General features: G+C 43.9%; 1 protein-coding gene and 1 long non-coding RNA gene across 8 annotated transcripts in view; both read left to right on the top strand.

Moving 5' to 3' along the window:
- The window catches only part of LOC120359684, a 32,122-nt gene extending 15,821 nt beyond the window's left edge, over positions 1–16,301 (top strand). Inside the window, exon 2 of the long non-coding RNA XR_005576442.1 lies at positions 9,482–16,301. This is a non-coding gene — a long non-coding RNA (uncharacterized LOC120359684). The remainder of the gene's footprint in view (positions 1–9,481) is intronic.
- The window catches only part of LOC105197151 (growth factor receptor-bound protein 14), a 273,307-nt gene that overhangs the window by 173,318 nt on the left and 75,205 nt on the right, over positions 1–24,784 (top strand). The gene's annotated exons all lie outside the window — the stretch shown is intronic.

Genomic DNA, 24,784 nt, shown 5'->3' with positions numbered 1-24,784 from the left:
TCCTGCCACGACAAAGATATTTCCTGAAAATCGCCGCGATGCTTTTTCGCCAAGTGCAACGGGCACTTTTCTTTGAACGCGAACGGAGAATCCGCCCGTAGTTCAAAGAGCTTTGCTGGAACACGAGAAGACAAAGGAGGGGAAAAAAAAAGGAAATAAAGCGGTATACTGTTTTAGAGCGGGAAGAGCGTGGAAGCGTTGTTACATTTTATTGATACCGTAAGCGAGAAATGTCGAAATGTCGCTGAATCATCAGAGTGATCGAGCCATAAACGATCTTTTACCGAATGAATGAACGAGTGAATGAGAGGCGCGAAGTCATACGACGCTCTTGCGATATCGTAAGACTTTTATTGATCCTGCACACTCCGCGCGCTACTGTAGCGCTGTATCGTAAATTGCACGCATACAGTTACGTATGAAAAGTTGTAAGGGTGTCGGGTAATTGTACGTCTCGCCCTATATAATACACGTTTCCCCCCGGAAATACGCACTTCCGCGGACGTCGAATTGTTACGATTCAGCACGTTTGATGAATGACATTGAAAACGTCCGAGAGACAGAAGACCGATGACATGACAAACGGAAAGAAGACAAAAGGATCGGCGAGCGTGACGCGGGAGCGACGAAAGACACGAACGTCGAAGAACGTAGGACGAACCGTAAACCGTAAGAAGGAAATAAATTATAAAGAATATATATAGAGTTTTAGTAGAGAGAGCCCGCATACGTCCATCACCATGATGGCTACAGGTTTTCGCGGTTAGATGAAAAGCCCATGGCAAAAGCAAGAGCGAACGTCGTACTATATAGAATTTTGTTCTCAATTTTCTTCCTAACGTTCTTTGAATTTCCAGCTTGAATATCTAAAGCTGATATTCATATTCTGCGAATATCATAAAGCGGCGAATCAATTTCACCTCATCGTTTTGCCGCGCGCGCGTATGTTGATTTTCGTTTTGTATAAAATACTTTTAGCATTCTGCATACATAACGAGGAGAAGATATTTCATCAGACGTGATAAATATCACGGATGATAATAATAACTCGTCAATTTCACATCGTGACCTGTGCGTTACGTTGCATATTCAGGCGCGCGCTTAATAAGAAACACGTGTTCGAATGGTAGAAAAAGAAGGATGGTAGCTGTTGCGATTGATTAGTGGCAAACGAGATGCTCGGTGAAACAGGCGTTACAACGCATTATCGGTGATAATGACGCTGGAGATGGGAGTATATGTTAGCTCGCACGAAACGAACATCTCTCGCCGCGCTCACGGCCGCGGTCGTCCGTCCGCGTAAGCAAATTTATTGCCGAAAATAAACTGCGTGTCGTCTACGGGTGCCAACTAGTGCCATATGGTACTAGTGGACTGGAAAGAGTTAATAACGAAACGCACGCGTGACTACTACGACGATGAGACGCGTCCGTGATACACGTCAAGTTAACGGGCACGCCACTCTATAAAGTTAGCTCGTAAATTCCGGCACGCGGCATGCGGGACGTTTCATATTCCAAATGATGGGATACAGAAAGGCTGGGGAGCCTTTCCGCGCTCGTGCACGGCAATAATATCGAAGAAACTTATTCGATGTTGCTCGGAGAGGAGTTATGGAGGATCCACTTCTCCGAGTGAATTTCCTTCCCTGCACTCTCTTCGAGTCGATGCCGCGCCACGCCGCGCCACGCCGCGCCACGCCGCGCGCGAGTTTCTCCCTCGAGACGATACACAGAGTCTCCGATTGGCAATAAAGTCGTCGTGGCGAACTTGAACAACTATAAAAATATTGAATTCCCCTTTTTCAAACATATCCGATCTACTGGATGCTGGATACGCGCGCGACAGCGAGATCGACAGAGAGATCGCGCTTTTCTTTCGTGGGACACAACGTCGTTTTCACCGAACGAGCGAATTCAATTATTCCGCGTACGTTTTTGCGAGTGATTCGCGTCGACCCACACGTGAAACCGCCTCCACCTCCGCCACCCTCCCGCGCATCGTCACGTAATGTAACCGCCGGCCTTGCACGCCGCGCGTGCACGACAGGACAATTCTCCTCCGGGCGTATTTCGTTTAATCGGGACAGCGCGCGATCCCGGGAATTGATCGGCGGTAAAATACATTTTATCGCGCTAATCGTGGGGCACGGAAAACGCGCGGAAGGTACAGTGGAGCACGGGGAATGCGACGCCCGTAAATGCGAGTCGAAAAATACATCGTGGATCACCGCGGACGAGCACCGCCGGCGCGATTAACGAGCGCGCGTTACACCGAAAGCCCATTTCGCCGATATTTTCGCAATTATACGAGGCAGACCCGATGCACGTGGTGGTCCCCCCCGGCTAGCCTCCTCTCTTTCCCTCCTTACACGCTGCCGCGGTGCGAAATTTAGCGTGTACGCTCACGTCACAATTATACGATCGCGCGCGTAATCGCGCGTATAGTCGGCCACGTTGCGTTTACCGCGCGCGCGCCTGACGTAACGAGACGCGATGTTAATGGGATTTATACTGTAACGCGTTCGTCACCACGCCACCACGGACATCTCTAAAGTCCCAGACACGGAATAAAGAATAATAAAAAAAAAAGGGGGAAAAGGAATAATTGAATACGTTGAATGGAAAACACTCGAAATATTTTCCTTATTCAACATACTGAACTGCTTCTATTTTCTGTGCTTTTTATTGTGTATTAAGCTTTATACAGGTCGAATCATTAAAGCATCAGGACTTTGCATTAAAAAGCAAACTCGTACATCTTCCTCCCCCCCCCTCTCTCTCTCTCTCTCTCTCTCTCTCTCCATACATTGAAGGAAAGTTTCCAGCTCCAAATAGTTAGCAAATATTGATAGACATAATGCCAAATAAATATTTATTTGATAACCAAAAATAATTTTACTTTTGTAAATATTTAATAAGCATTGCCAAACAGTTGGTTATATTACGTTTGGCATAACACTTACTAAATATTTAGGAAAATAAATTAATTTTTTGTTTATGTTAACCGAATATTCAGTCGGTAAATATTTTACTTAGCATCCGATAGCTGTTATCAAACTTTTTTTCAGAGTACACCTAACGGACATTCATATCATTATATGAAGACGCGTAATGTTATATTACAGCTGTCGCAAAAAAAAAGTGATTAACTTGTTCTTCCAACACTTGACAACTAGTTATCTGTCGTGTTATTAATTAACATATTATTTATTTATACATATTATTTTCTTGCTGATCGTTTTTAGAATGTTACATAAATAAACGTTTCAGTACGCCGTGCGGGTCGCATAATCACCGATGACGGTTGATTCGCAGTCGGGTATGTAAAGTAAATCCCGAGAGAATGAAGAAACACGCACACACACACACACACACACACGCGAGAAAAAAAGAGGGCAAAAGAGGGAAAAAAGTGCAACGCTTGCGCGTGTCGTAACGTATCTAATTTCGGAGCGCGAGCCTCGTGACAAGTGCGTTTCGATCTATGTATAGCGATGATGCGGGACGTTACAAGCCACACCGCGACCTAATCGCCGTCTCGTCTCCCTCTCCGCCTGCCCCTTGTCTCTCTTTTCTATCGTTCCGCGATTTTCCCCGCGTTCTCTCTCCGCCACCCGCCACCCACCACCTTCTCCCTCTCTCGCTCTCTCTCTCTCTCTAGAATTTCTCGCGCTCTATCGGGCTCGCGTGCACGGACACGTGAGCGGACGCACCGCGCGTATTACAGCCGTCTCGGCGCGCGTAGATAGAACTCGCGCACGCGCGCGCTTGCGCGAGCGCGCCATCAACTTTGCCTGACAGACAGTTCGGCGGCACGCCGATATCTCGCGATGACGCACGCACGTGCATGTGCGTGTTTCTCGCCCGTCTTGCCCACCACTTGCCAACCGTTCGAGAGAACCGATAGCGAGCGATTCGCTCGGGCCGTCCGCTTTGTCCGGGAACGCGAGCAGTCACGCTACCGGGGGAACGCAATTAACCCACTGGCCGCGGGAATGTATAAATCGATCGGTGAGCTCGCCGTTTCTTCCGACTTTGCGGTCTTCTTCATTAAATTTATCGACGCTAATTGTGAGCGAGCCTCAGACGAAATTTCCGCTCGAGCGAGGGCTTTTACTCTCTCGTTTCTGAAATACGTTATGCAACGATTACTAGCATTAACTGACCGTACGAATGCATAATTTAATTCGAGCTTGTTAGTTTTCCTGAGTTTGCAATTTTCGTCGTTATCTGTCGACCGACGAACTTCGAACGCGAGCCGCAATCTTCGAATCAACGAGAAGCAGATCTAACAGAGAAAGTAAAATCTATCTCTTTCCCGAAGTACGCTGAGCATTATTAATTATTAACGTGTTGATCGAATAAATGTCTGACACGATCGCGTACAGGGCTTTCGAGATGAAACAGTTCGCAGAAAACCAAAGACAAGCAGCTTTAGCGTAATGAATAGAGGCACAAATGCTCTGTACGGAGTTTCCGAGTCATCAGTTAAGGCCCATTTTCGCGTGACATTAAGTGTCCCGACACTTGCGGTTGCGACAGTGCCACTATTAGTCTTCATTATGTATCGCGACCTCGCGACATACGGCATTCGCGTTACGATACCGCGAAAACGAGTCTACGAGGTTCAAATTAGGAGAGAGTTGTTGAATATATATCAGTCACTTAAACTCGTACCTCATTAATATTTTATATTTTTACTCGATATAAGCAAGTAAGCAACGTGCAATGACAAAAATGTGAAATAAATGTGAAGAAGTGAGTCATGTAGATAAAAATTCAACAGATTACATTTTATGCGCACTTGCAACATAATAATTTCCGATTTCTTTATTTAGCTGATGATATAATCGTGCAATTTTATGCTGAATTTTTATATTTCAATGAAAGAAAATTCTACTTTTGTACATACATATTTCCAATTATTATAGAAATTAAATCAATATTTTTATAAAATCTCTCAAACTTTCTAAATCATATTCACCACAAATTTTATTACAATAAATGACATTGATATAAGACTGAATTATGATAATAAGATTAATAAAAAGTATGATATTTTAATTCACATATTCAGTACTTTTAAAGATGATACGATTTAAGTAGTTGAGCTTACAATAAATTAATTTGATAAATGATAAAACATTGCAGTAGTACATGTCTGAAACATCAAGCTACAATTTCCAACATTCATTTATGTAGAAAGAAGAAGTGGGAAATATAATAAAAAATAAGTTGAGTTGTGTACGACAACTCTAATGCTAACCTAAAATACAATTGAGAGAAAGCAATTTTGTCTCACGTAGAAACACAAACTCAATCCAATTATATTATACATTCAACGTTCTTTTATCAATTTTTCATTACGTTATTATTACATTAGTTCTGTTATTGCTTCTGTGTATGCACAAGTCAAATAACATTTAATTTATTACTCTTCCCCTCTATTATCGTTTCATTATTATCACGTTGTGACATAATAATATACTTCATAAGTATAACACAGTTCATATGATTAATTGCTAAATTAAATTCCATATCGTTAAATGCTGTTGGACGGAAAAGCGCGAGTTGAGCGTGGTTTGCGGATGCATACAATGCTGCGTCGCGATACGAAATGCAAGCAGCGTTCCTTCGAGCGTACCGCGTATTGGAATATCGGAAACGTTACATTAGCTTCGCGGAAAACTCACCTAACGAGAACGACGCCCGCAACCGGAGGTGGCGAAAACGAAATCACGTACGAGACGACGACTCGCGCGTATCGAACCCTTTTCAAAATGACGAAAGTTCTCGCTCGAAGTCGCCCGCTCGCGGTCGTCAACGGCAGCCGCGTCCCTAGCAAGTCGGAAATTTCTTTGGCAGACACGTAGGAAATATCGTCCAACTCTTAGGGAAGAAGCCGGCGACGGAAACTTTCTAGCAATGTTTTCCGATTTGACGTATGGTGAGCGTAATGCATCGTCCACGGGTGTTTTATCTTCGGATAAAATTGGGTCTCTCCCCTCTCGTCTGGACATCAATCTTTATCAAATCGACACGTTCGAACTTAATGTTGAATTGTATTTTCTGTGCGATTGTCATCTATGCGATATATTGCCATTTATTGCATACGAATTGACTGCGGAGGTATTACGATCCGAATCCTCCAACAAGGGAGGAGGAGGAGGAGGAGGAGGAAGAGGCGGCAGCGGCGGCGGCTCCAGTTTTGAAAACGTGAATTGTAACGAAATCGCCGGGTCATTCGATATCGAATGCGCGACGGAAACCGATGTAACAAGGGCGCGAGCAAACGATCTATAATCTGTCGATAAATCGTAGCCCGGTGTGCATTTCATTAACGCGCCGCCTGTTCCCGATCCCGGCATTCGGCCAATATTCGGCGTACAATATTTCGAGCTGTCCGTCGGTTGGTCGCAACCGCGGTTACTACGAAGCGCTCATTATTCCCGACAATGAAATCCCATAGAATCGACTCGTCTCGTTACTCGTCGTCCTGGTTAACTGACGCTAATTACGATTCCGGGAACCATTAGCCGCCATTGTTCTCTCACGTGCAATGGATGCGCGATACCGCCGCTGCCGTTCGGCTGCTCGCGTGTGTTTATGGATAATCAATCCCGCCGTCTCCCATTAGCTCCGACCAACCGACTGCCCTTTTCCGCCTCTGTCGCTTCTTTCTCTTTCGTTTTCTACCCTCTGCGGGAAACGGCGAAATCCGCGGGTACGCGCAGTTATTCTACCGTGTAGACACATGCCGTGTGACAAAATGCTGGGTTCCATCCAGAGCAGCAGCAGCAGCAGCAGCGGCTGCAGCAGCTCTCCGCTCAGTGTGGATATTTACAATTAAATTCGCGACCATTTTCGATGGTTCGAAATTGAATTGTGCCATCGAGGAATAGGATTCCGCCAGTGCTATTCGCATTTTCCGGACGAGCGCATCTTACGTCATCCGCGCGCGACTGCGATACCGAAGTGCCGATACCTTTCATGATTCGATTGGCGAGAGCCGAACGGTTATCGATTTCGCAACCGCGAAAAGATGGGTATTTACGCGGCCCTGATATTTCCACGGAAATGCAGTCTACTTCGGGGGTGATTTGAGGACGATGAAGATAGAATCCGATCGAACAGAAAGCGCGAAGATCCGTAGCTGTAGCTTGTTGCTAAGGAGAGCAGGAGGAAGCGGTGTCGCCGCCCGTTCAGTAGTGGAGGACACGACGTCTGTGCGGCCCGGGGTGGCGCGCGAAAGGGGGTGGCTGACGGCAGGGGGTGAACCGCCAGCGTTCTCTGAGGCTCGCTCTCAGTTGGTTCAGTGGGACATATCGATCCGAGCGAGCGGGGTGAACCCCGGTGGTGCAAGGAGGGGCGGCAGGGAGGAGGAAGGGTCGACTAACCCAACCATCCAAACCACCCAGCCGGCGAACCATCCAGAGCAAGCATGCGTGGTTTCCCCCTCCCCGCTGGTTCCACCCCCCGCTGTCTCTTTACCGCCAACATGCCGTGCCACCCCTCGAAGAGGGAGAGAGAAAGAGAAGGGGCGAGAGGGGGGGGGGAGGGGAGAAAGCTGGTCGGGCCTCCCCTTTGTACCAGCGGCTATATCCTGGACAAAGAGCTATCGCGCTCTTCGGCGAGAGGAAGACGGCGGATAAGCTCCACGAACAAAGGAACCACACTTTTTTGTCCGTTTCAATTAAATCCTCATCGATATACTCTTGGCGGCGGAAGTGTTTCCTCGATACGGTCGCGCGTACGGGAGGCACTCACCCTTCCGTTGTCCGGGAAGGACAACCGTATCTCTGCGAGTTCGCCGAATTCGATCCGAAATTCCCATCTCGCGTCAACGCGACCCGCATATTAATTCGCGAGCGTATTGTGCTCACGGCTTGGCGACAGCAGCTTCCCCGGCAACGGCGTTTCCAAATTAATAGCGATGTACTACTCGAGAAACGTCGAGCGATCTCGTCACGAATCCGACCGTTCATCTTCGTTGAAAATACGCAACTTTGAATCGAATGTGTCTGCATTTAGTATTGAACGCGACTATACGTGACACAGTAACGAAACGCGCTAAATGACACGTTTGTCGCGAATTTGATCTCTTTGAGGATGGCCCGAAAGAAAACGAGATAGACGGAGAGAACGAGCACGCAGGCACGGATGGTATCGATTTTGCGAGTTGCTACGTAAGATATCACAGTTTCGCGGCGCGACGCGGCGCGTATCTCGACGTAGGGTTTCCCCTTTAGCGAGATCAGCGAGACCGCCACGGTGCCTTGGCGCGCGACGGCTCTTCCTCGTCTCTGTGATTTATAGCAACCTCCGTGATCACGATAGTTACGGCGATGGTAGTAGTAACGGTGGGTGGTGAGTCGGCGGTATTCGCTTATGGAACGCGTACACAGTGTCCCCGGAGATCTCCGCGTTTTCTCTCGTCTCGGATATTTCTCATGCATACCCGATACCTTCAGCTTTTCTAAATATGTAACATACGTACTGTAGAGTACGTTGCATTCGTAATAACTATAAATGTATCTTTACTCAGCGATGGATTAGCAATAAAACTCTTCAAGCCAAACCAATCTTAAAGATGCATACGCGTTTGATAAAATTATACGCGGTATGTTCATTGATTATTATGATTCTGATATTAAAGGTTTAACAATGTAAAATGTCGAAGATTTTATCGAGGGAACCATTCTTTATATTTGCTTTTTAAATACTTTTGCAGTCGATCCTTGAATTAAAAAGTTTATCAAAGTAAATTCTGATTAAGCGAAGAATAAATTTTATTATTTACGATCCGAGTACACATTCATATTTTCATCACGAATCTATACGTTTGGAATTGTTTAGAACTCGAAGACATTGATACATTCATATTTTGTAGGCGAGAATCTGCTCAGGATTAATGAAAGAAGTTACATTAAGAAGCGATCAAGGATACCCTATAGAAAGTACGGAGGAAAGTCGACTTCGCGGTCGTGCTTATACACGCGTCTTCGCTAACCGCGATCCAACATCGCGTCTCGCCGTAATTCTTAATAAAGCTTTATGACCCCCGTAGAGATGTAAATTACTTGTCGCCGCGACTCGATTAATAATAGCGTAATGTTACCGCGGTCGTAAAGGGATCCGGGACCTTTGCCATGCGTTTCGCATTTGCATTTATCGCGCGCGTGTCATAGAACGATCGATTGAAAAAGAAAAGAAGTATCCGCGAGGAGGAACGTATTCGTCGCGATTTAAACGAATGAAAAATAATTGCCGTCTACGAATTGTGCGAGCAACTTCAAAGAGAGTTATCGGCAATATAGAAATTACATGCATATATTTAGACATATAATATAACTTTTCTATAATCTTCACAAAATCTTCATTTCACTCAAATAAAATTCATCGAGCGAAATATCTTGCGGTATGCTTTAGAAAACGTACTCATTTTATTGTCGACTCAATTATATCTACTTGTTTCGCAGATATAATTGACGTCACTACTACTACATTGGTCATGAAATGTGCTGTTGCGGCTATAATCTGATACAGGACGACCTGCGAACACGCTCGTTACACTACAACGATAGATTAGCACGCGCACATACGTACAATCGTAACGCAAATGAGTGCGATTTATTATTCTACATAATGCAACGGCGTCATCAGAAAATATATGAAAATTGCACTTATTTATTTTCTGTCTTTGTGCTTATTACGTGACTACTTTATTGCAAGGACGAAAGAAACTGGCGACTTTTATTACCGTTCTTTCTTACTTCACTAATAAATAAAAAGTTGAACAATTATAAAGAAAATCTAATAAATAAAATTAATACAGAGCACTCGTGAATGTAGAGAGAAGTAATAAATTTAAACGTAAAATGAATGTAATAAATAATTCTTATGAGAGAGACAGAAATATAGAGAGAATTCGGAAGAAAGCGGGTTCAATATAGAATATAGAATATATATATAGAAATGAATGCTCGATGCGTCGCGGAGAATGTTTTACGAATTGGCAAAGAAACAGCATGCACACAAGCGCGATAGAGTCACTATATATGTACGCAGCTATATGTGTACAATGGTTGAGTTTTTCACCGGAAGTGAGAAATTTTACGACTCCCTGCGTTGAGACGGTGGACATTTATAGTGACGTGACGTAATCTCGCAGCAATAAGCGCAAAAAGGATCGTGCGGCATTACCGATGAGCAAAACTCGATCGGTGGAAACGACCTCTCTTTCTCTTTTCATTCTTTCCCTTTTTTTATTTTATTACGGAGAGTTGTCTGAAAGATATTGCATCGCCTTTCTAGCTCGATAATGCCAGACGCCTTTTACAACGGCCGCGGTTTACAGCGCAACTTAATAGAATGAGTTTCTTCGGCGTATCAAATTTTAGTTAACTTGTTATGCGAAGTACACCCTTCTTCTAAATACTCGCGACTTAACGGTCGGTAGCTTTTTTGCAATTCAAACGAAGAGACACGTCTCAATTATGTGACACTGTAAAATTACAATTTAACGGTACGAAACAAGAAAGGATCAGGTCCATTATTCGCAGACGTAGTTTCTTATTTAAAGCGAACAGATTGCGGAAGTGCAATTTCTAAGGATCTCTCGTTTATATAGAGATGCGTAATGCGGTATATCATATATTTTATTTTCACTTTCTAAGGAATAACTATGAATAAGCGAGTAGGTCGGAGGAGAGATCTATTACCAAACTGTATGTCGCGTCTGTGTGTCTCGCGAACGAGAGTTGTAAAGAGACCGAGAGAATGACAGCGAGAACTTGGAGATATCCCGAGCCTCTTTAAATAACGCACTTCCTTCCTCGCGTGTCACTGGGTTACCGTGTTTTTCCCGCAAAACCCGCGGAAGAAAAAGTTTCATCGTGAATCTCCGCCACTCCTCTTCTCCGTCTCTCCCTTTCGCTCCCTCTTTAGGAACTCGTCGTATGTTCCTTCGGCCTACAGCAGGTTCATCCCTCGTTCGTGTGACGATGCGAAGGGGAAGTATGAAGCGTCGGTGGGCGAGAAAGGTGGAGGACGCAGGGGTTGAGAAACGCCGTGGAGAAATCGTAGGAGAACGAAGTCGTCGAACCGGGAGGAAGAATTATATCGCATCTAAATCATACACGCGACGCCGGCGCAAGGCCGTTTTATTTCACCAGTATGTTTTACGGGATCGAAAGAAAGGATGAGAACGGTGCAACGAAGGGGCGAAATCTTCCCTTGTCGCGGATACATCCTCTCTGCTCGCTTTTTCGTCTGCTCTCTCTTTCTCTCTCTCTCTCTCTCTCTCTTTCTCTCTTCGAAAATCAACGAGAACGAACGCCTCTTTCCTCCCTCATGGCGAGTCAATACGAAAAATACAAGGAAAATCCATACCGTGGCCAGGGAGGAGCAACGCAGGTTTTTCCTTCCAACTTCAGAGGCTGCCATCGCCGTCGTCGTCGTCGTCGTCGTCGTCGTCGTCGTTGCCGTCGAAACGATCCTTTGATAAAGCAGCGATGCATGCAGATGGCTTGTAGGGAAGAAACGGGCTCAATAAAAACGGTAACAATGGCCCGGGTGCGAGGTAACGCGGGCGTGGGTTGAAAAAATGGGGATGAAAAGGGATCTCTGAAGGTGGAGCCAAGAAAAAGAGCTTGCGGAAAGGAAGATATTCTCGCAGAAGCGAGCTGCAATTCCAATTCGACTAATTTAATTCAATGTTTATTTTTCTCATTATTTTATTTTTATCCGCGCGGTTTTATTTGAGCTTATTTTCGTCGGCATTTGTATTTCGCGATAGAGCTCGAGATAAAATTCTATTTATAAGTTTACATGCCGTGTACATATTCCATATGCCGGTCTGGTACCAGTTGGTTCCGAATCCTTTCGCAAATATTCCCTATGCTCACGAAATTCTGAAGCATTTGATACAGGTTGCACTAGGCTTTTCCCCTCCTTAAACGCGCCATAATGAAGCCTCCTCCAAATTGCACGTTAGACTACAACGTGGCGTCATTTAATCATCCACTCTTGGGGAGGACGAAAATGACTCCTCCATCTTAGACCGCTCGTCATTCTTTCGGACACGATACAATCTTCTCCCCATTCTTCTCCGTGGCACAAAGTAGCGTTGTTCCCAAGCAAGCCCAGATTTAACCGAGGTGCTCTCTTTGCCCTCTCTCCCTATCCCTCGTGCGACTTCTCTTTCTTTTTTTTTTACCTTTTGGAGATGCGCTGCTCGTAAAATTTTTAAAAGCATCCTTCGGCAACTTTGTCTTCCGTTGAACCGCCGTTCCCTCTGTCCCTTTTCGCCTGCTGTAGCTTCTTTTTCTGTTCTATTCCATCGCCTGAGACGACGCGATCATCGGCGAGGCCGACACTAGACGTCCAAGGAAAATCACGATAATCCCCCCCGGTCGTTTGTAAAATTTGGCGCGCTCGTAAAACCGAGAGAGACGGTAGTTACGTGCAGGGGAGTAGAGACAGAAAGGAGATGTTATGAGTGGTTCGGAGGAGGGAGGATGATCCCTTTCCGAAACGTTCCCGCAGCGCCCCAGTCCTAATCGTAAAATCGTCCCAAGCCGTAGGGACTTTGCCTTTCCTAAGAATGTATCCGGAGCGTTTCCGAGTATCGATCCTGGCCAGCGAGGATCCAGGTCCGGCATTACAGGCAGCCCAGTTTCGAGCTAATTGCTAAGCCGAGCTTATTTAACGCAGATAGTTGATACGATCCGGTCTTTTAACTTTTCGGCCGTACCGAAAATTAAGAAATACCCGTCCTTTTTTTCAGAAATGCTTAATAAAGGGTTAGCTGTTTTATTGAGACTTTTTTTTATGAACATTCGTTGCTGCTTTTGCCATAAGAAATTCAGCCAATTAGTTAGCTGTGAGCGTCGTGGGAGTGCCAGGTTCTCTAATTCCGCGCGAGATCGATCGAGAGAACGGTGAAGTTGATCTCGTAGAATCGCGAGGTGGATTTCTTTCCTTCGTCTCGGCGGATCGTAACGTTTTTATGTTCTTTCGTGCCGCCGTTTCCGGCTTTCATTCCTTCGTTGACTAAATCGACAGCGTATCCTTCTCCTCTTTCCATTCTTCCTACATTCGTGAATTTTTATGTTCGCAAAATTTTGCATTACTTAAATCTCGTGCCAAGTCAACCGAGCTTCAGAATTCACTTAAAACCGGAATGCAGAGATCGCGATTACCGCGATTGACGGAAAATCGTCTCTCCGTCGATTTATTCGCCGAGATTCGAGCAAATTTCGAGGATGGCTCCTGTCGTCCCTCGGACGGGACGCGACGGACGTAGCGGGGTTGACACCGTTTAAGCGTGTCCCTGTATCTTGAATTTTACGAGCGCCACAAAAACATCCCCGCATCCGTCCGGCCGCGAAAAAGCAGCCTCGTAAAATCAGGAGCGAGTAGACCGACAACTTTCATCTTGGGCTCTTATATTCGCTATTTTCCTGCGGAGAAATGGCGAAACTTTGCTGCTCTCTACGGCCCGTTCGTTGTTCTCGCGGCGAAGCCCCGAGCTTGCAGATCCAAAACTCGACTCAGTTACGACGAGAATAACGTTGTCTTGCTACTGGCAATAAACGTACCTTTCAAGCTCCAGAAGCATAATACTAATTTGATATCGTAGCACTTTTATTTGCACAAATGTTTTATTACTCTCACATTTTTTTTTCTCTTTTGCGAAATGCGCAGCGTTGTTTGGTTTGTCTAAATTGGCATTGGAAAGTCAGACTCGCTGTTCATTCTTGCGAGAGCGAGAAGACTTTATCCAGGGGAAAATAAAACGTTCTGCCGGTTTACGGGCGCCGTATCACGTCGTCTTAAAATAATTTGAAACTCGATTTACATGGGAAGAATGTAATCGTTCATTTTTATGCGGATCACCGCCGTATTATAAGATAATTCGGATTCACATGAGCAGCACTACTTGCAGCACAACACGGAATTTTATGATTTCCCATATTTTACGTACTTCGTATCCCACATAAAGAATTCTCATTATGCAGTTTGTAGACATAAGTTATAGTGTACCTGCGCACAAGTCGTCTCTTTACAAAATTAACATTCCGTTAAAGAGGCACATCCTTCTCTTGATTAAGCTAAAAATCAAGACGCAAATGCATTTTCCACCTCGAAATGCATTTTTTGCCTCCCCCTTCCCTCCCCGATTTTGTCAAGCTCGACGAGAGGCGACTCCCGTGAATTCGGTTACCGAATCCCACGCGGCAAGGTCGTAAAGTAAAAAAGCGAAGGTCACTTCTCTCTCCGGGAAAAAGAAATTCTGCATTCCTATGCGCACCGCGCTCGCAAATATGTGGTGCTGCGTGAGAAACCAACTCTTGCGATCCGTGACTATTTCAAGAAGAACGATCCTTCTCTTTTTCCCTCCTGCCCTTTCACCGTTTCTCTTCTCTCTGTGCAACGTCAGGCGTGTATCGCATTCGTGATGCTGCTCCTCCGGGGCCGGAAAGCCGCGACATCGCCGAGATTGATCCCCGGGCGCGCGCGCGCGCGCGCGTTCGCAACAGAGCGCGTCGACTTTGTAACGTTTTCATTTTCTTCTTGCCGCTGTGCATATCTGACAACGTAAGCAAACAGCAAATAGAAATTACGCTACAAGTTTATCATAAAACGGAGAATGTCTCATTGGTGTCTAACTGAGCTTAAATATTAGCATATCTTTTTATAGTTTAAAGAATTTTTTATTGAAACTATAGAAATTTTCTTATTTGATACACACAAGCAGGAACACGTATAGATTCTGCAGTAAACCAACATTTTTTTTGTATATAATACTAATCATTTTTATTAAGGCGTATCTAAAAACACAGAAGGATAGAGGAAAAAAATTATTCCATTATTGAAATTAATTAATTGAATTAATTAATAATTTTCAAGTGTTTATTTATCTCACGTAGAATATGTGAGAGAGGCTCCACATGCTTTCGTTAAGAGTAGATGAAAAGGCGCGCTGTTAGATGAAATGCCGCGGTGTCGAGCGGTCCAATCGAGATACTTAATGAAATCTCGACGTTTCTCGTTAGAGAAACGAATAGTCTTTGAAGAACGTTGTCGTCGTCGTCGTCGTCGTCGTCGTCGTCGTCGCCGCCGACGACGACGATATTCGGGCTGACCTCGTTTCGCGATGGCGAAGACGTTAGCGGGGAGACATTCCCGCTCTCGCCCGTGCCATTTGTCCACCGAGCGGCAGCCGGCTATTTTCGGGGGTTTTATTCGGGCACCCGAGTTTCTATCTGGCCCTTGTGTAATTCGCCTGGAGCAATGAAACACACGCGAGCGTCCGTCGTCCCGGCCACTTGAGAGAAATCAATTTTCACTTCGTCCATTAAATCCGTATATCGCCGCGCTTTGCAAAAATCTCCGCTGAAACTCGCGCTGAGACGAATCCGCGACGGAGATAAGAGCGGGAGTAAAGACAACAGAGGGAGAAGGAGGTAGGGGGCTATTTCAGTGTGTACTTTGCATTATTCGTCGAGTCGCTCGTTAAAATGGCGGCGCTGCCACGGAAGAAAATTGACTCTGGAAAAGCAACCTCGCTCTTTCCAGGATAGAATCTTCCACGAGAATATTACCCCCGATTAAAATAATGGCACAGGACATCTGGTCTCTTCTTTGGTGAATTAATTTTACATAACGTCCCGATTGCGTCTCTTTAACGCGATATCTCGCTTCGCAGTGACTCGGCAATTTTTATTTTAACATTTTCATGTTATCATATAAATAATCGCGTCAGGCGAGGGGGGGGGGCGCATTTTATGTTCATGGTAGCCTAATAAAATCACTGCGATGTCTTCGATGTCTGCGTTGTGTTCGATTCAAAGTTGGCAAAGAACCGCGAATATAAATTTTGTCATAGATTCTATTGATTGCCTGCGACCTCAACGGCGCATTCTTTGTTCCGCGGACAGGGATGCTGTTCCTTCAGCTTTAAGAAACTTTCAAAGGAACAAAGGTTACTGTTTGCTGCACAAAATTCGACCACGTGCCGAGGCCTCTTGGGGGAATACATCCTTCTAGAATAGTGCTGGTGCCGGTGGTGGTAGTGATGATAGTGGTGGTTGAACTCTCGCACGTTTCCCTTTTCCTTTGTTCAAGAAGTTACACTATCGCTTCTCGCCGTTGTCGTCGTCGTCCGCGCCGGGATCGTTAATCGAGTGTGGATGACATACCGATCGCATCTTCGAGTGAGACGTGACGTTTTCCCGAGGATCATATTTTTCTTTTTTTCTTATCTCTTCAATCAGTCTTTTGTGGAAGGGATAACGTGTTTCGCGAACGTTTCTCAAATGCTCCGATTCGCGCCCGGTAAGCGGAATAGAATCGCGAGACGCCTTCGCGAATTTGGGTCATGCGACTGATAAGAAAGGCTTAGATATCAAATACGTACGCGACTCGCGGTGATTCATCGCCTGTCAGTGAGTCATTTCATATCACGAAGAACCTGTCTCAATGACTAATTCCAAGTGTCGTAAATGAATCGCATAGATTTGTAATCTTAATATTCATATGACGACTGTCACGTATCTTTGAAGATTTTTACAAACAATGGATCAAGTGTCGTCCAAAAGTCGATGTAAAAAGAATAACTGAGTAAGGATAAAAAATTTTAATTAACGAGTCCCTCGTTCTGCTCTCGAAACTCTAATTAAATGCTCTTTTTTACCATTTTTATGGTATACTCGTGTGTTCTGTACACGAGACTAGAAGGTTTATGTCAGTCATATTTTAGGTGCCAAATAATAATTTTTTTAATTTTTAATTTTTACAATTTCCAACTCAATTATTATTCATTACTCATTATTATTCGGCACCAAGAATCGTTATGACTGACGCAGGCTCTTCTAGTCTCGTGTTTTAATTTCGTCAGTCCGATATAACGGATATTGTTTTATGTTCTATACGTTATACACAAAAATAAGTTTGGTAGTATTTATTACAAATTTTGAGTCACAATTTTATTTTTTTGAATATTTAGTATAACCAAACACAATAATATAATTAACCGTTCGATAATACCAACTGTATATTTAAAAAAGTCAAATTATTTTTTAATTATATTAACCAAATATTTATTCTTAATTTAATTTAATTTATTAATTTTATTTCATTTGAGTACTACATAAAAAAAAACGGTTTTATTGAAGTATGTAAATATTTAATTAGATGTAGAAAATAATTATGTTAAACCATCAAAATAATTACGTAGGTCACTTAAGTTAATTCTTAAAATGGCGAAACTTTTTACATTATTGCTCATCATGCTTAAACTTTTCTTTCCTAACTATTTTGATGGTTGAATATAATTATTTTTTATGTCCAATTAAGTTTTTTATTTACTTCAATAAAACCGTTCTTTTTGTGTGATTTATTTTTGGTTTTATTAGCCGAATTAATTGGCAGTATTTCACTCAACATTTAATAACTACTATCAGACTTTTTTTTTCAGCATACATGTAAAATTCTTTCCTCTCTCGGATTTAAGAAATTTTTACTAATCTCAGCTATCTGAGAAGTTTTAGAGAAAAATCCCGTTTGTCGTCTTTCCAAGAAAATCTCATTGAAACGGAGTAATTCTAGGAGAGTTGCCGGAAAAGACGAAGGAGTATAGACGGGGAACGAAATATCCGTGGCAGGATGCGAGTCCTTTGTGTGGCACTGTGGCGCACGCGGCCTTCCGTCCTCTTTGTCCTAGAGGCACGCTTCTCTCAGCCAATCGATAGAACGCCTTGTTTTAATGCGAATCCCCATCGCCGGTCTCCACCCTTCGCCGTGTTCCCACCGCTGCCGCAACCCCCGTTTCCCATATTACTTCGCTCTTGTATGTACCGCGATGGAGATATTGGGACCGCTGCCGCCGCGTGGATATTTGGACAGCGGCTACCACTGACGCCTTTTGAAAAATCGATGTTTCATCAATCAAGCGATATTTTACCGCCTGCGGGGCGATTTTTCCAACTCGACGTTTCGCACGCTCGATCGATCCCTGGACGACCGGAAACCGGCGACCGATCGCGCTAACGACTTTGGCAATCAATACCACAATGGCGAATAGATAAGAGTGGTACAGGATTACCATATTTGATAGAAAAAAAAGATGAGGGTACTCATTTCATTTAAACTTTTTCGTCGAGAACTGACGGGTTTCGTATTAGGAAAATGACATTTCGTTATCAATTCATTTGTTCTTCGGTCGCCAGAACGGGCGACTATTACAGAAAATAGAAAACTCTTTTGTAAAAACTGGGCAATTTGGAGAAAATGGAGGAAAAACTTTTTTAATAAAATCAAGTTAGAGAAAAATGAAGGTTAATGAGAGCCGAGATTTCCTTTTTTAAATTCAGAGGATTTTATGCGAGAGGCGAAATGAACAACAGAGCGCGCGTGCATATCATGCACTTTTCAGTTACATGTCCAACGATTCGCACTGATCGCGTCCTCCACTTTAAAGCTCGCGTTCGCATAAATCCTATTCACTCTTTCGTTTTCTCTCTTTCTCTCTTTCTCTTTTTGTCTCTCTTTAAAGTTCCCTTTGTTCCGCGTGTTTAGCATCGATCGTTCGAGCTACCTCCGCTCTCGCTAGCTGTTCCTGTTCATGTTCTGCCAAAATTCTAGCAAATATTTTTGGCCTTTGTGTGAATATTCTTCGAAGACTTAATGGATGCTCTCTTCCTCTTCTCTTTCTCTCAATATAATTTTCGCGAGTTGTCCGAATCCATAATCTCAATCTTCCGCTTTTGTGCGGGCGCAGATGCGCAAGTGTCCTTTGCGAGTGCGAAGGCAGTAAGCCCTCAATCATGTGTACAGTAAACCGAGAGCGGACCGGGTTTGCGGCTCTCGCGAGTGGAGGACGCGATCAGGTTTGCTTCTTTGTTTCTGCTCGCGTCCAGAATGCAATCGATACGCGCGTACGCTCGCTCGCGCTCACGCGACACATCGTCTTCAACTTTTTCTCCCTCTTTGTTCACAAATTGGAGAATTAATGGGAGGTCCTTTCTCATTTGACAGCGTTATCGTCGCGGCTTCTACTCGACGTTATCGCGTCGATTATACGCGCGTTGATGACGGTGTAAAATATTCGCGCAGGAGCAAAGGGCACTTGGAACGAATGCCGGTTCTCGTCTCGCTCTTGGCCGCCGCGGCCTCGCGTCGACAATTGTGAAACAATAACGACAATGGCATCGAATAACGGAATTGAAAGGGCCGCAGGGAAAGAAGCTATGAATAATACGATATGATGTGTGAAGCAGTCTGCGTGTATGTGTATGTGTGTGTACCACTCCGTCAGCGTTACGCATCGCTTGACCCGAGGCCAAGAGTTGACTTTGACTTCTCGGATATTCGGATAAATGCGAGATACCTGACCGATCATTGGAACATGGCCAAAGAGGTTTATAGACGGCAAGAGGAAATACGTTGTGGTAATAAAACACTTTTTTACAGAAAAGAGGAAAAAAAGAAGAAGGCCAATGCGAACCGTATCGCAAACATTGATGCGTAAATCGTAATTTTTAATTTAATGAACGCCGATACGTCCATTTTGTTTTCTTTTTTTTTATTGGAAATTAAAACGATTCTTGATTTTTACAATGCCATTTTTATAACGCTCAAGTAAGAAATTGCTGAGAATTTAAAAAATATAGGAAATATCCTTCACTTTGATTAGAGTATCGATAACATAAGATACTTGCAATTGCTAACTTCGTTCTTGCATAGTCGTATGAATTTTTCGACCGAATCAATACGTCGAGACTGAAACGATCAATGTCGTTCTACAAGTCGCAGGTAGAAGGACGAACATCCTTTGTTCATTGCGTGATCGTAATCGCACTTTATTTCTTGTCCCACGAACGCGGTCGATTATTCTTGTCTCACGGTATAGACGTTTTCTGCTCTAGGAAAAAAAAAACCCAGCAAATGCGGATTACGCTGTCGATGAATGAATCCGAGGCGTAATGTCGCGTATTAGATTCGCGTTGCAAACAGGACGATCTGGGTCATCGCTTTCACCCCGGGGTCATTATTTTCCGGTAATGTCGCCTCGAATTCCAGATGAGTTTGGCCTTTTACCGAGCGTCGCGCGCCGCGGTAAAAGCGCCTTTTAAGAGACGCGTAATAAAATGTGCATTAACGTCCCGCGGTTCTGGCACGTAGCCGCGCGGAGGTTAACGCGCGGCGTACATCCTGCGTTCCTCCTCCGTTCTCCCTTATTCACCTCCGCCTCCTGCTGCCTGCTTGCCCTTCCACCTTTGCCGAGAGACAGTGGCAATTTAGAATTTCATAACGAGAGAAAAAGGATTTAAAAAGCGTTTAATGCCCGTCGCCTTGCTCGGCCGACTTGGCCGCAAAAAAAAAAGGAAAAAGATAGGAAGGAAAGAATAGGCGGCAAAGAAGGAGGGAGAAGAACGGAGGAAGAAAAAAACCCGAGGCGAAGACAGGAAGAACGACTATTATCGCTTTCGGAGACAATGAGAGCGAGTAATGGAGGAAAAGAAGTGTCCCAGCTCCGCCGCTGCCGCTGCCGCCGCGTTCCTTGACATAATTCTACGATCAAGATATCGTTAACGATACGGTAATTGCTCGACGTAGCGTTACCTTGTCCCTCCCCTCTGTTAATTTCGCGATCGCAATCGGAAGATATTAAATGCTGCCGAGCGACTTCTCGTAATGCCGAGTGAACGCGTATGATCGATCGGCGATCGATCCTTGATTTGTTTAGTTACGCCAGTCACCATGTCTGTAGAAAGGTGTAATAATTGAATGCGTAGCATAAATTAATGCTTTTCTCAATCGATACGGAGTGTGATATAATACCTAATCGTTATCGTGATGTAATCACATCATAGCTACGTAGCACTTGTGATATTTAACATTATGAACGTTTGTTATGATATTTAAGATCTAGGCGTTATAAATATTGTAAGCGCGAAACAATGTTAGGTCATCACCTTTTATTTTTATTTTTAACACTTGATACATTTGGGATTGCTAGCGTGAGACTTCTCTTTGTGAGGTGAATAAAAATCCTTATCCGAGTACGTTGTCGATAAGTTGATCTGATAATCTTGCAAAGCGAGTGCTCTCTCAAGTGCTTCTTGATCTTAATGGAATCAAAAGTCTTATCGATGCAGCTTAGCTTATGTATTCTATCATAGTAATGTTTTATCGTTTTATCATTTAAGAGACGTGTATTTCGCGAACAAGGCAGTTTCGATTTTTCTGCTCAATCCTTCATAAATATTCACTTGACGTGCTCAATTAGATTATTTTTAGAATGCGAATAGTTACACGCCTAATGGAATTTATTCATGAGAAAGATTACGATGCAATTCTCATTAAATCTGTAAATAGAAAATTTCCGTGTATCAGTGTAGCAATATTTATTTAAATGGAAATTAAATTAACAAAGAAAGGCCTCTTGATAAGAATTAAAAAAAAGATAGTTTATTATCTCCAGATTTCAAGTCATATTATGAATTTAAATTTAACCCCATAGTTTCATTGAATTTAGGGTGTCGCGCTCTCATGTGGAGCGAATAGCATGACGGAGAAGGGTTAAGCGGTTGCGGCGACCGAAGAAACTCCCCGAGCGGCAGATCCACGAACGCACGCTTCCGGCTGCTCCTTTCCGGTCTTTCTGGTGGTCGCGTAGGAGTGGAATTACCCTGCTCGTACGGGTCTGGCAGGATGCCTCACCCTAACACGATTAACGCCAATTTGCGCCGCGCGTTGGACACGGCGAAAGCGAGAGAGTGAATGACGAGAGAAAGGTGGGGGAGGAGGGGAGGGGGAGGGAGGAAAAAAGGAACAACGCGCCGCAGAGACATTTTCACTTTCTCCTTCGTCTTTCTTTTTGCCCTCCTTTCTTCCGCCATTTTTGTTCAAACAGTGCGGAGCATTTTCCGCGAATTCTTTAAACGCTTATCAAATATTTCCAGCTCTGAATATTCCGGGCATTTAAATACCTCTAATCGGCGAAGTTGTGTTCAATCCTGTTCGAATTATTCGAACGATATGATTGTTTGCATATTTCCAACTCTAACTGGCGAGTGAGGGGCGAAGAGAGGAGTCAGCGGCTGTTGGTCAGCGGCTGTTGCATCTCGCACATTGAACGAACGACCGACCGACCGACCCTGGTGAAGAAACTGTGTTACTGCACCCTCCCTCAACCTTCCCCCGGCAATCCCCGGTTGTCGCTACCTCTCGCCGCTTTCCAAGGCACCGTCGTGAATATTCATGAACCGCGCGCGCCTGTCGCCGTAGTCATCCTCCCGGTCGTCACGAGACGTCCCGTCGCACGGAAATTCGTAAGGGAACTTCCGGGGCGGCCGCGAAGCACGGGCACGAGGGGATGGAATTTCTATCGAGTTTTCGAAACGAGGATGGGCTCGCGAGAGCGAAAACTTTTTGGCAGGGATTGAAACCCATGTTAATCCCGATGACGCCAGCGAAAATGTGTCTCGTGCCAATCGTCGCCATGAATCGTGAAACGAGCGCGAGAATTATTCTACGCGAGGGAAAAGCGAGTCTCGTACCTCAGTGTGCACGAGTCTCATTGCCATGCAAATCGTGAATGGACGGATTACGTTCTTCTTCTTTTTTTTTTGTTCACGCATCTGCCATCGAATCTTCGGTTTCAATCCTTGTTTAGACGGCAGTTCCGCGAAAAGTCCGGCTTACGTCGTTTGTCTTGCGAAACACGAATTGTAGAGCCTTTTGCGTGGCGACACTCGCTATTGGCAGTACGAAGAAGGGTACTCGAAGGCAAGTCCAGCTGTTGTTTCGTCAGCGATTGCGTCAGCGCGCTTGGGAGCGCAAGAGCCACTTGAAAACTGCATTGAGTTTCGTGTCCCTTTGCGAGAACCGGCCTGAAACGGCAACGAAATATCTGGTATGAGAATGCGTGTACGAATGGTCCTCAATGTCATCTTCAAACATTTATGCGTCGCGGGAATAAATGATACTTGTGCGCTCTTCATTTCTAATACATATCCCTGTACGATTTATCAAAAACCGCTTTAACGTTTGAACTTTTAAATCAATTGGGTAAAGTTTATTGCAAGAATTTTCTTAACAGTGCGCAAAGTATTGTGTAATCACACATGATAATCAAGATGAATATTGTGCAGACGTGACAATGGCTGTTTTAAAATTATAAATTAGAACGCACGCGAGATAGCTGCGAGCCGTAATATTCCTTGCTCGTGGTCCGCAATTATCGGTAAACTATTACGCGATATGCACACGCGTGCCACGTATTACACACAGGGAGGAGGGGGAGGGGGAGGGGGTGTCGGAACGTGTTCGTGCAAGATGGTGCTTCGCGTTAAACCGAGACACCTCGCTCGTTGAATCGATCCTGACAACACCTGCACACAATCTCTAGACACCGAAATTAGTCATCCCGCTTTTATAGGCCGAAAGCGTGTCGGGGCTTGAGAAAGCTCGTAATCCTTGCGTCATTCGCTCGCGTATCCGATATCGAGCCACCTTGTAAAACGAGACGCCCGTAAATTTAACGTTAGAACGCTCTGACTGAGGCTTACCTCATGTGCGACCTCAGTTTGCAACTGTAAACGCCCGTCGTTCTTTCGAGGAGCGGCTAGATCGACTTCGAGAAAATCAATCTCTGCAATCTCCTATGATGTTCAAAATCTGTTTAAAGTTCAATTTATTCGTATAATTTCTTACGCTGTTTATTGCCCCGTAAATTTATTTTACATGTAATTATATGTAATTGAAAGATTTTCTACAAAAATTAAACAAGTCCATTTTTCTTCCGAAATCTGGATTATGGCATCAAATTATTCTCTATCGGTAGCGTTACATCGTAAACACTTTTATTCTCATAAGAATTAAACGGAGAAAACGGCAATTAAAAATATAAATAGATAGTTAATATAAATTTCAATCATAAATCAGTCAAGATTTTTTTATTTTTTTTCTTTATGCATATACTTATCATATGTTCGAAGAAAAATTATCATCTTTATACAAAGAAAAATATAACGAGATATTTTTGTTGAAAATTATTTGTAAAATTTTATAAATAAAACGTGAAAAAACTGCTTTATATTTTAAGTAATGTTTTCTTCTTCGTTTCTTGTTATTTAATAATAAATATTAATATATTTTAAAAAAAGGTAAAATATTATGAAATAAATAGGTAATGAGTATAAAATTCCCGGAAGAATCAAACAAGTCCAGATTTTTATTTTCTTCTTTAAAATAGGTTCTCAAAATATTAATTAAAGTCTACAACTTTCTTCTCATATCTATTGTATGTCCGAAGCAAAATTACCATAGTTATATAGTAAATGGTTTGTAAAGATGAGACGTTTCTCTCTGTTTCCTGAAAATTTAACTTGTTAGACTTGTTTGGTTTTTTGTAGCAAACCCTTCAATTTACTCTGTATGGTTTCATTTTGCACAATGGAACAAATTTTTCTTTGTCAATTTACTCTGCTATACGTTATGTGCTATCCTTTATTGTCTTTCTGAAACTCGGTACATTTCCGGTATCTCGCGAGCTGCGGCGTGAGAGCATTTTCTGTGGCATCTCACAGACGTGGATTCAAGATCCAGATGACTTCGGACTCACGAACAGGAATTTCGTCATTGACGGTCGTTCGTCGCGGTTTAAAAGCGCGATCGTGCACTACCGCGTTTACGGTGCTTCGCGAAACCCCTCACGGTTTGTGTCTCACGAAAAAGGGAGACCGTCTCGGACGCGGATCGCGTGCCAGCAT

This window comes from Solenopsis invicta, chromosome 15, assembly GCF_016802725.1.
Source record: "Solenopsis invicta isolate M01_SB chromosome 15, UNIL_Sinv_3.0, whole genome shotgun sequence".
NCBI classification, from domain to species: Eukaryota; Metazoa; Arthropoda; class Insecta; order Hymenoptera; family Formicidae; genus Solenopsis; species Solenopsis invicta.
Note: the sequence above shows the minus strand (reverse complement) of the source record. Positions and strands in the feature narration are given on the sequence as shown.